This window comes from Sylvia atricapilla, chromosome 1 (genome assembly GCF_009819655.1).
Source record: "Sylvia atricapilla isolate bSylAtr1 chromosome 1, bSylAtr1.pri, whole genome shotgun sequence".
Lineage (NCBI taxonomy): Eukaryota > Metazoa > Chordata > Aves > Passeriformes > Sylviidae > Sylvia > Sylvia atricapilla.
This window is the reverse complement of record NC_089140.1, coordinates 118,520,112-118,531,329: the sequence shown is the minus strand read 5'-3', so window position 1 is coordinate 118,531,329 and position 11,218 is coordinate 118,520,112. Positions and strand designations below refer to the sequence as shown.

At 41.2% G+C, this 11,218-nt stretch overlaps 1 long non-coding RNA gene across 1 annotated transcript; it reads left to right on the top strand.

The window, feature by feature from the left end:
* Positions 1-2,786: 2,786 nt before the first annotated feature.
* Positions 2,787-5,722, top strand: LOC136369297 (uncharacterized). Its single transcript, XR_010744991.1, has 2 exons — positions 2,787-4,872; positions 4,994-5,722. It is a non-coding gene; the product is annotated as an uncharacterized lncRNA (long non-coding RNA).
* The last annotated feature ends 5,496 nt before the right edge of the window (positions 5,723-11,218 follow it).

Sequence of the window (11,218 nt, the reverse complement as noted above, 5' to 3'; positions counted from 1 at the left end):
CTGTCTATTGAGTTATATGTCTTGTTACTTGCTGAGCATATGGTGTTATAATTCATTTTAAAATTATACATGTAGTGGGGCTGTACCTGTTGCCTGCATAGGATCCTTTCTGCAGTGTTCAGGAAGCAGGAAAACAGGGCCTTTGTCTTTGAAGAGCCATTTTTAATGCTAGCATTATTCCAGATTCTGAGATCAGAATTCCATGCATTGAAGATCATTATCACAAAGGCATCTCTATCTACAAACAGGTGTATCCTGAACAATGGAGAATCATTAATGAATAAATGCCTTAATTCTACCAAGCAGCTGGGAGACTTCAAGAATATTAATAATAAGGACTTTCTTGAGAACAATACATGTTCAGATACATTGATTTATTCTTCCCCATTTGCACCCACTTTTTATTTAGAAATTAGTTTATTCAAATGAGTGCCACATACCACGTAGCTGACAGCTGAAGTAATTCAGTAAGTACTGAAGCACATAAAATGAGTTCTCTGGTAAGATTTTTTGAGACAAGCTTGCATTCCAAAATGCTGAGTGCCTTTTACATTTCAATAAATAAAAATCTTAATGAACACAAGTAATTTCTTCATCTAACACTATTTGCCAACCTATTAAAATTATAGAATGCTGAAAATGCTGAACTGTGTTTGAACTTCTTCCCTATCCTGTTCTGGTTTTCTTTTTTGAAGCATACCTGTGTGCTCACCTTTTTCATGTATGCAAATTACATTTTAAAATAATTTATAGATACTAATACCACCAAAATCCAAAGAAATACATATGTATATCCAAAGAAATACATGACAAACACAAAGGACTAAGCTGTAATTTCTGATAGAATACTGGTTTGCCTTAGAATACTGGTTTGCCTTATTGTGAGTGGGCTAGAAGAAGAGCCAGGGACAAAGATGCTTCATTATCAGATCTGCTTCTCCTTTGAAGTTCCCTTCAAATGTTTGGTCAGGAATGGAATGACAGTTCCAATAAATTAATTTTATTGCCTGAAGATTGAATGGCTTGGCTTCTGTTGCAACCTGAATGAGAAAAAAAGACATGATTTTTTCCTTGCCTTTTTCATTTTTAAATTTACTGCATGGAGTAATGCAGCTGTGAGAGACTGGCTTCTGTTTCTGTTTCCCTGTTGTCCTGTCCTCCAGTCTACCTAAAACGAAAGTAGGCAAGAGAAGGTGAGGGGGTATGGGAAACGCCCTGCTGATGGGCCATCTCCAGAGGCAGCTGTAGGAGTGCTACTAGGGGAGAGCACCTGAACCTGGCCACTTTTTAACCTGTTTTGAATGGATCTAGGATCTTTCTAGAGTATTTCTAGTTCTAATAGCATGGCATGGGGTGATTTAACAATTTTGTTTGCTTTACCCTCCACCTTTATGTTTATTAGCTTTTATCATGTCATCGCTTCAGCCTTCTTTCTAAATTGAGAAGTTTCAGCTTTTTTATCTTCTTGTTATAAAGCTGCCACTTTACCCACTTGATAATTTTATTTGCCCTCCATACATGCCACATCCTACTTTGACCTTGACACAGAGCCCAGACCTGTGCTGTACTCAAGATTCGGGTACACCAAAGTTTTAGAGAGAGGCCAAATAGTTCTCCTTCAGTCCCTTGTCTCCCTTGCAAAAAGCTAATTAGGTGATCAGGCTATTTATTAGGGTCAAATTTTTTTTCTAAATATGTCTGGATCCAGCAGCTTCATTTGTACCCTGAGGCACACAGATTTTCAAAATCTCAGCCCATGCGCTGAGGGAAAATGGGAGTTAGTAAATGTTACATGTTTGCCTAGATTTCTTACATTAGATATCTACTGGAGACTAAGCCTTTCTGAAGGCTTATGCTACACAGGCATTTTAAATAATAAGCTCAGTACACTGAAGAAAGACAAATTTTAGAATATGTGTCAGACCCAAAAACTTTCTGGCACCATTAGCCACAGGTATCTGGGTTTTGTCACAGACTCTGTAAGTTTACTCTTACAAGCAGCCTCACTGAAGTCAAGAAATGTTTTTGCTCTAGAAAAAGCTAATAAAAAGGCTGACCTTAAGCTTTTGCTTTTGAGCAGTGTCACAAGTTCTTCAGTTGTTCCTTACCTCACATTCATGCCAGGTCAGAATAAATTTTATTTGAGCTTTTCATAATTTATCTTTGATTCTAGTGCTGGAATAACAGGCAACTGTGACCTGGTTACAAGAGCTCTGTTCACTGTCTATCTTTGGTATCCCTTGAAAAACTCGCCTTACTCCTATTCAGACCCTGTTTGACAAGGGGCTCTCATTTTCCTTGCCTTTGGTGGCAGCGTGTGCACATATGCTCAAATTAAATAGAATGAGTTCTCTTAAACTTGATACTTAGTACATGTAGCATAATGTTCTTGCATTTCTATCATTTGTGCCTTTATAATAAAGTTTTGACTGCAGCTGGTTTTGACTATTTTGATTTTACCTTAACATGTACAGTGTTTCATGAAACTTCAGTATGACAGATATATTTGCTTTAGAAAGTATAAGGTTGCCATGAACCTGGGTACAGGATCACTCCTGCACAGCATAGTACATTGCCCCAAGACATGCAGTGTTTCCACAGTAGTCCTCCATTTATTATGAACTGCAATGCCAGTTGATTATTTAATGTTGATTATGAAAAATGGAAGAATACAAGCTGTAACGCTAATTGTTGACAAGTTACTATTTTGTTTATAAGGTTAAAAATAGAGTAAATATAATTAAACATTAATCATCCTACTTATTTTCTCCCTTTTGCTAAAATATTTTTAATGTCAGTGTTTTAAAATAAGCTTGGTATGTTATTTTTCTCTTTGATAAATAGGCTATTTATTGTATCTGTTTTATGGCTGTGCCTCAGAAATTCCAAATCAAAATTGGAGTCGCATTATACCATGAAAATTTCTCATTGAAAGGGGTCAAGTACTGAAACAGGCTTCCCAAGGAAGTAGTTGAGTCACCATCACTGGAGGTATTTAAAAGACAAGTATGTGTGGCACTTAGGGACATGGTTTAGCTGTGGACTTGGCAGTGCTAGTTCAATGATATTTCCAACCTAAATGATACTATTATATTTAAAGTATTTATTGAAATCCCAATATATATTGTATATCATACCGTAAATTAGGTTAAGATAAAATGATAAAAACAAATACATTGAAAAGTAAAAAGGAAAAAAAAATGTAAATACCACACAGCTGAGATAGCATCATTTTAGGGTGCAAGTCCCTAAGAGTTGAAAATTATTAAAATATGGGGCGACAAAATACAAGATTAATTGCATGCACACAGAACTTTTTTTGTGTGTCAAGTCTTGAAGAACTGACATCGGAGAGTATCCAGTTAGTTGAAAGATTTTTCTTGAGTTAAAAACAATTATGCTAAATCTTTAAGGAATTAATGAAGTATCTTGTTCCTCAGGGTGTATTTTTATGAGCTGTAGTTCTACTTTTCAGAGCCTCAGAATAATATCCACAAGGAAACATGTAATTTAGGAAAGTTAATTTTGACCCTCAGATGAAACCTCTAACATATGAAATATTTGCTGTGACGTTTGGTTTGTTTTTAATTATGAAAAATTGCTTCATACAGGACTTTCTGAAAACTACAGTATTCTGGGAAGTAGCATGGTCCATTGGATAGGTCACAGGTCTGCATCTCAAGAGAATGGAGTTTTCTTCCTGGCTTTTCAAAAACCAGGACTGCATACACTTTAGCAAGGCATTTTTGCCAGAGCTAGTGTCTGTTTCCTGCTATGAAATAAGAAGAGTGATCATTAGCCTTTTAAACAGATAAACGATAAAGTATACATAAATATTACTGGGTTCATGCACTAAAGGTCATACATCTCTATTTTGTCAGACATTACCACCTTTAATAACAATTTGCAATAATGCTGTTAGCAAAGAATGTTTACTCTGCTTTGCATAGTTTTTCGCTTTAGATCATCACAGATAGGAAATGGCTAAGCCCTGTGAGGGGATTATAAATGTATTGTTTTCAGAACTCTTCATTTCCAACTGAAACATGTATCCAACTCCTATGTAAATTTGTCCATCATTTCCTGTGTGATTTTCTGTTTGCTCTAGCCCAGATTACCTTAGGGCTTATGTGCAACTGCAGTGGCATTACTTTAATATAAAAGGAAATTAATTTATGTGCCTGCATCTAATGGCATGCAGTCTCTAGTAATTACAACCATCTGAACTTTCTTCTCCAGCTGAAGACAAGTTGCATTCACATCACTTGAGATTAGAATTAATTATATTAATTCTTATATTTGAAACCTGTTTCTAAGGGAGGCATTTTCAGTCTGAGTTCTACAAAGCTGGAGATTTAACTTGAGAAAATGGCAAACACTGTTTCAACTTCAACAAGATGTATGTATTTTATATGGTGATACAAGCACCAAATTAGCTCCTCATTATTCCAGGTTTGTGTGGAAGTTCTTTTTCCACTTTAAAAATTCTTCTTAGGATATCTAGGTAAAACTCTGAGAGTAGCAAAAATGGTTTAAGACAAATATTTATGTAAATCATCAGCTGGGGACAAAAACTACATAAATAACATTTTACTAGTATTTTAAATAAAAGAATGACAATGTGAATACTCAGATATCTATACAAAGTTATTCTGAAATACCAGTACATCTTTGCACTGTTTCTGAATCATAGGAGCATATAATAATTTTTACTTTCTATTCTTGATTCATCTGCCAAAGTTCATTACAACATTTGCCAAGCTATTTTTTTCCTCTATGGTGAAAACTTGATGTTTTGAATTATTTCCTATCACTCATCTTTGGAGACAGGATTTTGCATTTCCCAAGTCTACACTGTCATCTCTGCTGGAGGTAAGATACAATGTTCATTTAAAAGGAGGAAAAAAAGAAAAACACGAAAAAGACAGTACAAAGATAAAATGTTTGTCCTAACAAACAAATAGCTTTCTAATAATTTCACCTTTGTTTCCAGGCTTCAACAGATTCTAATGCTGCAGATCTGAGATGCCACTTCATTATCTTTGTTGACTGAAGGGCTCCAATCCCAGTTGCTTAACTGTTCTGATCATGCAAATGTGTAGTGCAGATGATCTGAAGAGGTGTGAAATTAGCTGTAGTAGAACACTGCATAAATAGAAGCAGCTCTCTAAAGTTTCAACCTGCTTTAAGTTTTGCTTGCCCCAGCCTGCCTACTGGGTGGGCTGCACAAAACAGAATTGAGAAACTTAACAACTTGTGAGGTTATAGTAGTTGTAACCAGGCAATCATGGTTTGCCATGCAAACCAAGCAATAGGATAAAAACTTTTATTTTATTTGAAGTCCTAGAAGGATTAAATGATACAAATACAGATCTTAACTTTAGACTGAACTTTCTCTATTGAAAGGCAGTCTCTTTAAAGGTAGTTGAACTTTCTCTTTCCTTCCTTATGTTTGGTTGTTGTGGTTTGGGGTTTTTTTAATAATACGAGTTTCAAGGAATTAGTTTATGCCTCAAAAACATTAAAGCCTTTTATTTATCTCTGAAATCCTCTGACAAAGCTGTCTGGCTGTGTGGAGCACCAGGTTTTGCTTCTAAAAGCAAAAAAGATATGTAGATCTCTTGTCTGTGCTGCTACAGAAAATGAACCAAATAATTGAACTGTCAATGATATATGCTCTTTTGAATGCAATGCTTCTCCATTAAATACTTTCTTCTTCTAACATGGTTTGTTAGCTTTCTAAAAGGAGATGTAAGGACGTGAATTAATCTTGCAAAAGGAAGGCAACATGAAATGTAGACTTTTCTCTTATTCTGAACTTACAGCAAACATTTCCAGAGGGCTCAGTATTGTTGCTAAATAAATGTAGAACCCTGTACTGTGCATGGAAAATAGGGAAAGCAGGATGATGTCTAAGTGTTCTTGGCCTTAGGAAAAAGATATTGTCGTCAGCGACATCTTGCATGTTAAGTAAAACAAGAAAGTAACCTATCCCCTGTAATGAAATTTAAATAATTTCAACCCAAAAGAGTGTAAAATCCTGTCCTTTCCTCCCCACCTTTCGTAGGATGTGGGAACAAAATACTATGTATTCTTGTTGATATGAGATGGGAGTTTGAGATGGTGGCTTCAGGTCTGCAGACAATAGTGTTCAAACACATGAAGTGTTCATAGGAGGATGATAACACTGCTAATTCTCCATTTTTATAGATATTTATATAATTTTGTCACTTAGAGGTCTGAATAAGATAACTCCCAACTTCTGTTGATCCAAAATGAATTTGTACTCAGTACAAATTTATAAACCAAAGTCTTGAGCATCAATATTAAACTTGTTTTATGGTAGACTTTTTTGTCTAAAAATAGTGTGCTAGCTAAGGAATATGCAGCAGGCAAACAGTCATGAAACATTCATGTCTTTATTCCATTTATTTCTGTTAGGGCTGAATGGGCTTTACATAGCCATAGATATCAGTACTGGGACCAGTAAGTTTAACATCTTTGTTGGTGACATGGATAGTAGGATGGAGTGTACCCTCAGCAAGTTTACTGACAACACCAAGCTGTGTGGTGTGGTAACATGCTGGACAGGAGAGATATTACCCAGAGTGACCTTGATAGTCTTGAGAGGTGGGCCCCATGAAAATTTCCTAAAGTTCAACAAGGTCAAGGCCAAGGTCCTGCACCTGGATAAGAGCAATCCTAAGAACAATTATGGGCTGGGCTGAGAAAGGACAAGAAGCCTGACACGTCTCAGCAGTGTGCACTCACAGACCAGAAAGCCCAACTGTGTCTTGGATTCTATCAAATAAGTGTGGCCAGCAGGTCGAGAGAGGTGATTCTTCTCTACTCCACTCTCCTGAGACCCCCACGTGGAGTACTTATGTCCAGGTCTGGGGCCCCTAACACAATAAAGGCATGGACCTGTTGGAATGAGTCCAGAGGAGGACCATTAAGTTTTACAGAGCTGGAGCACCTCTCCTATGAAGTCAGGCTGAGAGAGCTGAGGTTCAACCTGGAGAGGCTCCAGGGAGACTTTAAAGCACCCTCCCACTACCCAAACAGGCCTACAAGAAGAACAGAGATGGACTTTTTATAAGGGCATACTGTGATGGGACAAGTGGGAATGGCTTTAAACTGAATGAAGGTAGGTTTGGATTACCCATTAAGAAAACATTCGTTTTTGTGACAGTGGTGAGGCACTGGAATAGTGGTTAATGGTCGCCCAGAGAAGTTACGGGTGCCTCATCCCTGGAAGTGTTCAAGGCCAGATTGAGTGGGGCATTAACCCAGTCTACTGTAAGGTGTCCCTGCCCATGGAAGCGAAGTCAGAATGAGATGATTGTTTAATGGATCTTTAAGGTCCCTTCAACCAAACCATTCTAGGATGCTAGAATTGTATGATGATTTCTCAAATATCGGAGCCACCACCACAGCCCCAAGAGCACAACAAGGGTACAGCCCAGCTCTGCCACTGCAGCATGGCAGTGAAGAGCAGGTGTCTCTGGGCTATGTCATTCTGCTCCAGTTCCTGCAGCAGGTGAGTCATCTCCTGTCTCAGCATTTGCTCATGTTGCCATATGCGCTCACGTGTGGCCTCATCTAGCTCCCTACTGACCATCTGCAGGTACTGGATGACGATGATGATGTTTTGCACCACTCTAAAGAACACTCGGACAGCCATGGCCTGGATGAGGGGGGAGAGAAAGGATCAAGTGGGTCTGGGAAGGAGTGGGAAGCAGGTATGGGAGCTGCATGCTGCTGGGAGCAAGTAGGAGAAGGGGTGAGGCTGTTGGCAGGAGCCTGGGCTCTTGATGCAGGGTGAGAATCCACATTTCTGTGCCAGCTCTCGCTAAGCCCAGCCTCCCCTCATGTGCTTGCTTCTGGCTCAGGCCCTGAAAACCAGCCCCCCTGTGACCCATCCCCTAGGATGTCACAGGGTCAAAGCTCATCATAGACACTCCCAGCCTACCCTGGCTCTGCAGCTCACAGCTATCTCTGGCAGCCAGAGCCTTGGTAGCCTCAAAGGACAGACTCACCTGGCAGAACAGCTAATAGGTGTAGGATACAAGGGGGGCTTCTTCATACTAGGTAAGAAGCTACTAGAAGTTCCCTCCATGTCTGAAAGAACCAATGCCTGCCAGCTCCAAGGCAGATCCATCACTGGCCAAGACGAAGCCCATCAGTCATGGTAGTAGCACCTCAGGGTAACATTTAAGAAGGTGGTAAAAAACTTGTGCAACACCAGCAGCTAGGAAATAGAAGTGAGAATAGGGGAGAGAAACAACACTGCAGACCCTCACGTCAGAGAAGAAGGAGGGGGAGTAGGAGGGGGAGGGGCTCCAGGCACCAAGGCAGACATTTCCCTGCAGTCCATAGCAAAGACCATGGTGATGTGTCCCTGCAGCCCACAGAAGTCAGTGGTGCAGCAGACAGACTCCTGCAGCCTGTGAATGTGCCTGAAAGAGGCTTTGACTCTGTGGGAAGCCCATGCTGGAACAAGTAAAAGTGTAAACTATCTTCCCCTAAGCAGGAAGGCGTGACACTCTCCACAACACATCTTTTTTTGTAGAACTTTGCTGTTAAATACAGTATCCACTCCATTTATAAAACTATTAACTTCTCCAACTCAAGCATGAGGGAAAGGAACCATATGATCTTGGTTTTGCCAGTAGTCTATGCTCACAAAAAAAGTCTGGCATGGACGAAGAAGAGGCAACACTAAACAGAAAAATTGTTGGTTAACAAGTTTTAAAAACGTATAGCCTTATTAAGACATTAATAAGATACAGAGCTCTTTGTAGGGGTGGGCAGTGTGGGGAATGTTGTTCGAAGTTCATTTGCATTAGCAGGTTTAAAAGATTTCTTCTGGGACAAATTAGAGAGCTGGGCAATCACCAACAGTAGGGAGTTTAACAAGAGCAAGTTCTGGATTCTGTACCTGGGATGGGGCTACCCTGGGCATACGTACAGACTGGGACTGAGAGGCTGGAAAGCAATGCCACAGAACGGGACCTAGGGGTCCTGGCTGACAGAAAGCTGAATGTGAGTCAGTAGTGCCCCGGCAGCCAGGACGGCGAACGGTGTCCTGGGGTGCATCAGGCACAGCATCGCCTGGGCAAGGGAGGGGATTGTCCTGCTCTGCACTGGGGTAGCCTCACCTTCAATCCTGTTGTCCACAAAAATTGTATTTATTACCTGGTGTGCAACAAGCCAGTAATTACACACTTGAAAGAGACACTGATTATTTATTTCAAAATGGCACAAGCCTGGGTGCCTGGTGGATTTCCACAAATCAAGCACATGAACAACCAAAACTTTTTACAATTTATATGTTTTAGCAAATAAAGAAATTAGTGTTCATTGGCTAATAGTCACAGTTTTCTTATGAATTCATATTCTACTACTGGCTAACAATCTCTTGCTTCTTAGGCTAATTAGTCCACATGCTTAATCTTTCTCCTCTTTTGGGTCGGTGGTCTCTGAATTGGAGGTTGCAGATCTCCCCCTGCCGGCATTACCTTTCACTCATCTGGAGCTGATTTCAGCACAATTCCTGAATTGACTTTATTAGTTTTTACCTTATCTTGAGAGTTCTACCAGATATCTTTGTAGGTCATAAATTCTGCATTCTTTGCGTCCAGTATCATTCAGCATCCTTTTCCCCAAGCTTTGTTAACCTCCCCCGCAGTCTCAGATCATTGAAGCATGTCAAGCCTTAAACTTTAACAAGGTAATTCTACAAACAAGTAATTTCTTCTTCTAGATATCATAGATATCATTTAAGAGTTTGCCTGTTAGCTGCTGTTTCAGAAGTTAAACCTCCCTTGTCGATTGGATTTGAAAGTATACAAAGATCAAACAGGAAAGAACATCCTTTTTTTTTTTTTTTTTTTTATATAATCCACATTTTGCAACAGTCCTGTGTACAGTTTTGGGCACCACAATATAAAAATAACATTCGGCTATTATAGAGGGTCCAAAGGAGGGCAGGGAGGATAGTGAAGGGACTGGAGAGGAAGCTGTGTGAGGAACGGCTGAGGTTGCCTTTTATGTTCAGCTTGGAGGACACTGAGGTGAGACCTCACTCAGTTTACAATTTCCTCATGAGGGAAAGCGCAAGGTCATGGACTGATCTCTTCTCCATGGCATCCAGTGACAGGGACTCAAGGGAATGGCCTGAAGTTGTGTCAGAAGAAGTTTAGGTTGGGTATTAGGAAAAGCTTTTCCAACCAGAAAGTAGTTGGGCGCTACAACGAGCTCTGCCGAGAAGCAGTCACAACACCAAGCCTAACAAGAGTTCGAGAAGCATAAAAGCAGCGCCCAGGCACATGGCGTAACTCTTGACGCGCCCCCTCACCCCCTCTCAACATGGCCGCCAGCGAGGCCGGCCCGCGCGAAACCGCGTGGGGATAGCTTCTGCGCGTGCGCAAAAAAGCCCCGCCCCTGCTGTCTTTCCTCGGCGCTGATTGGTCCGAGGGGCGCGCGCCGCAGCCGGTAGCGGGGAGCGCCCCGCCCCTCGGCGGTTGGCGTACGGTTGCCGCGGCAACCGGGGTTCGGCGGCGCGCGGGGCCGGGCGCTGAGGGGACGGCGGGGCCGGGGCGGGGGCGCTGCCTCCCGGGAGGGCGCCTGGAGCGGATCCCGGCCCGTGCCGCCGTCAGGGCCGCCTTCCCACCGGCCGTGCTGGGAGGCGGTTGGTGGCGGGGCCACGGGACGGGGAGGGCGGTGTGAAATCGCACGGCTGTAGGTAGGAAGGAGCTGGGGGACCGAGGGAGGGAGATCTGCCCGGCTTTCCCTCGCTTATTCTGCTGGGTTTAGAAGAAGGTCTGAGAAGGGGCTCTGAAAGGTGTTTTTATGTAAAAAGGAAGAAGCTCACAGTAGAAAAACAGGCAACCCACAATGTTCTTTCAGCTCTCCTTCATCCCCACTTTTTAAAATAAAAGTAAAAGCAAATCCCGTATGGTTAAGGGAGAGCTACTGAGCTTCAGATTTGTTTACTAAGAAATGAAGTTTCTTCTGCTTCTTCACAGCCTCGATCTTGGCTTTTCTTCAGTTTCTCCTAATTGTAATATGCTGGCAGGGAGGATTCTCTGTGCAAGGTTTAGCACTGGATGCTTTTTACTGTCTCCTCAGTTGTTCTGATACACTGATGTGGGCCTTTTGTGGATAAGCTATAATACAGAATATACATTGGTATATGTACTTGCTAAATACGTGA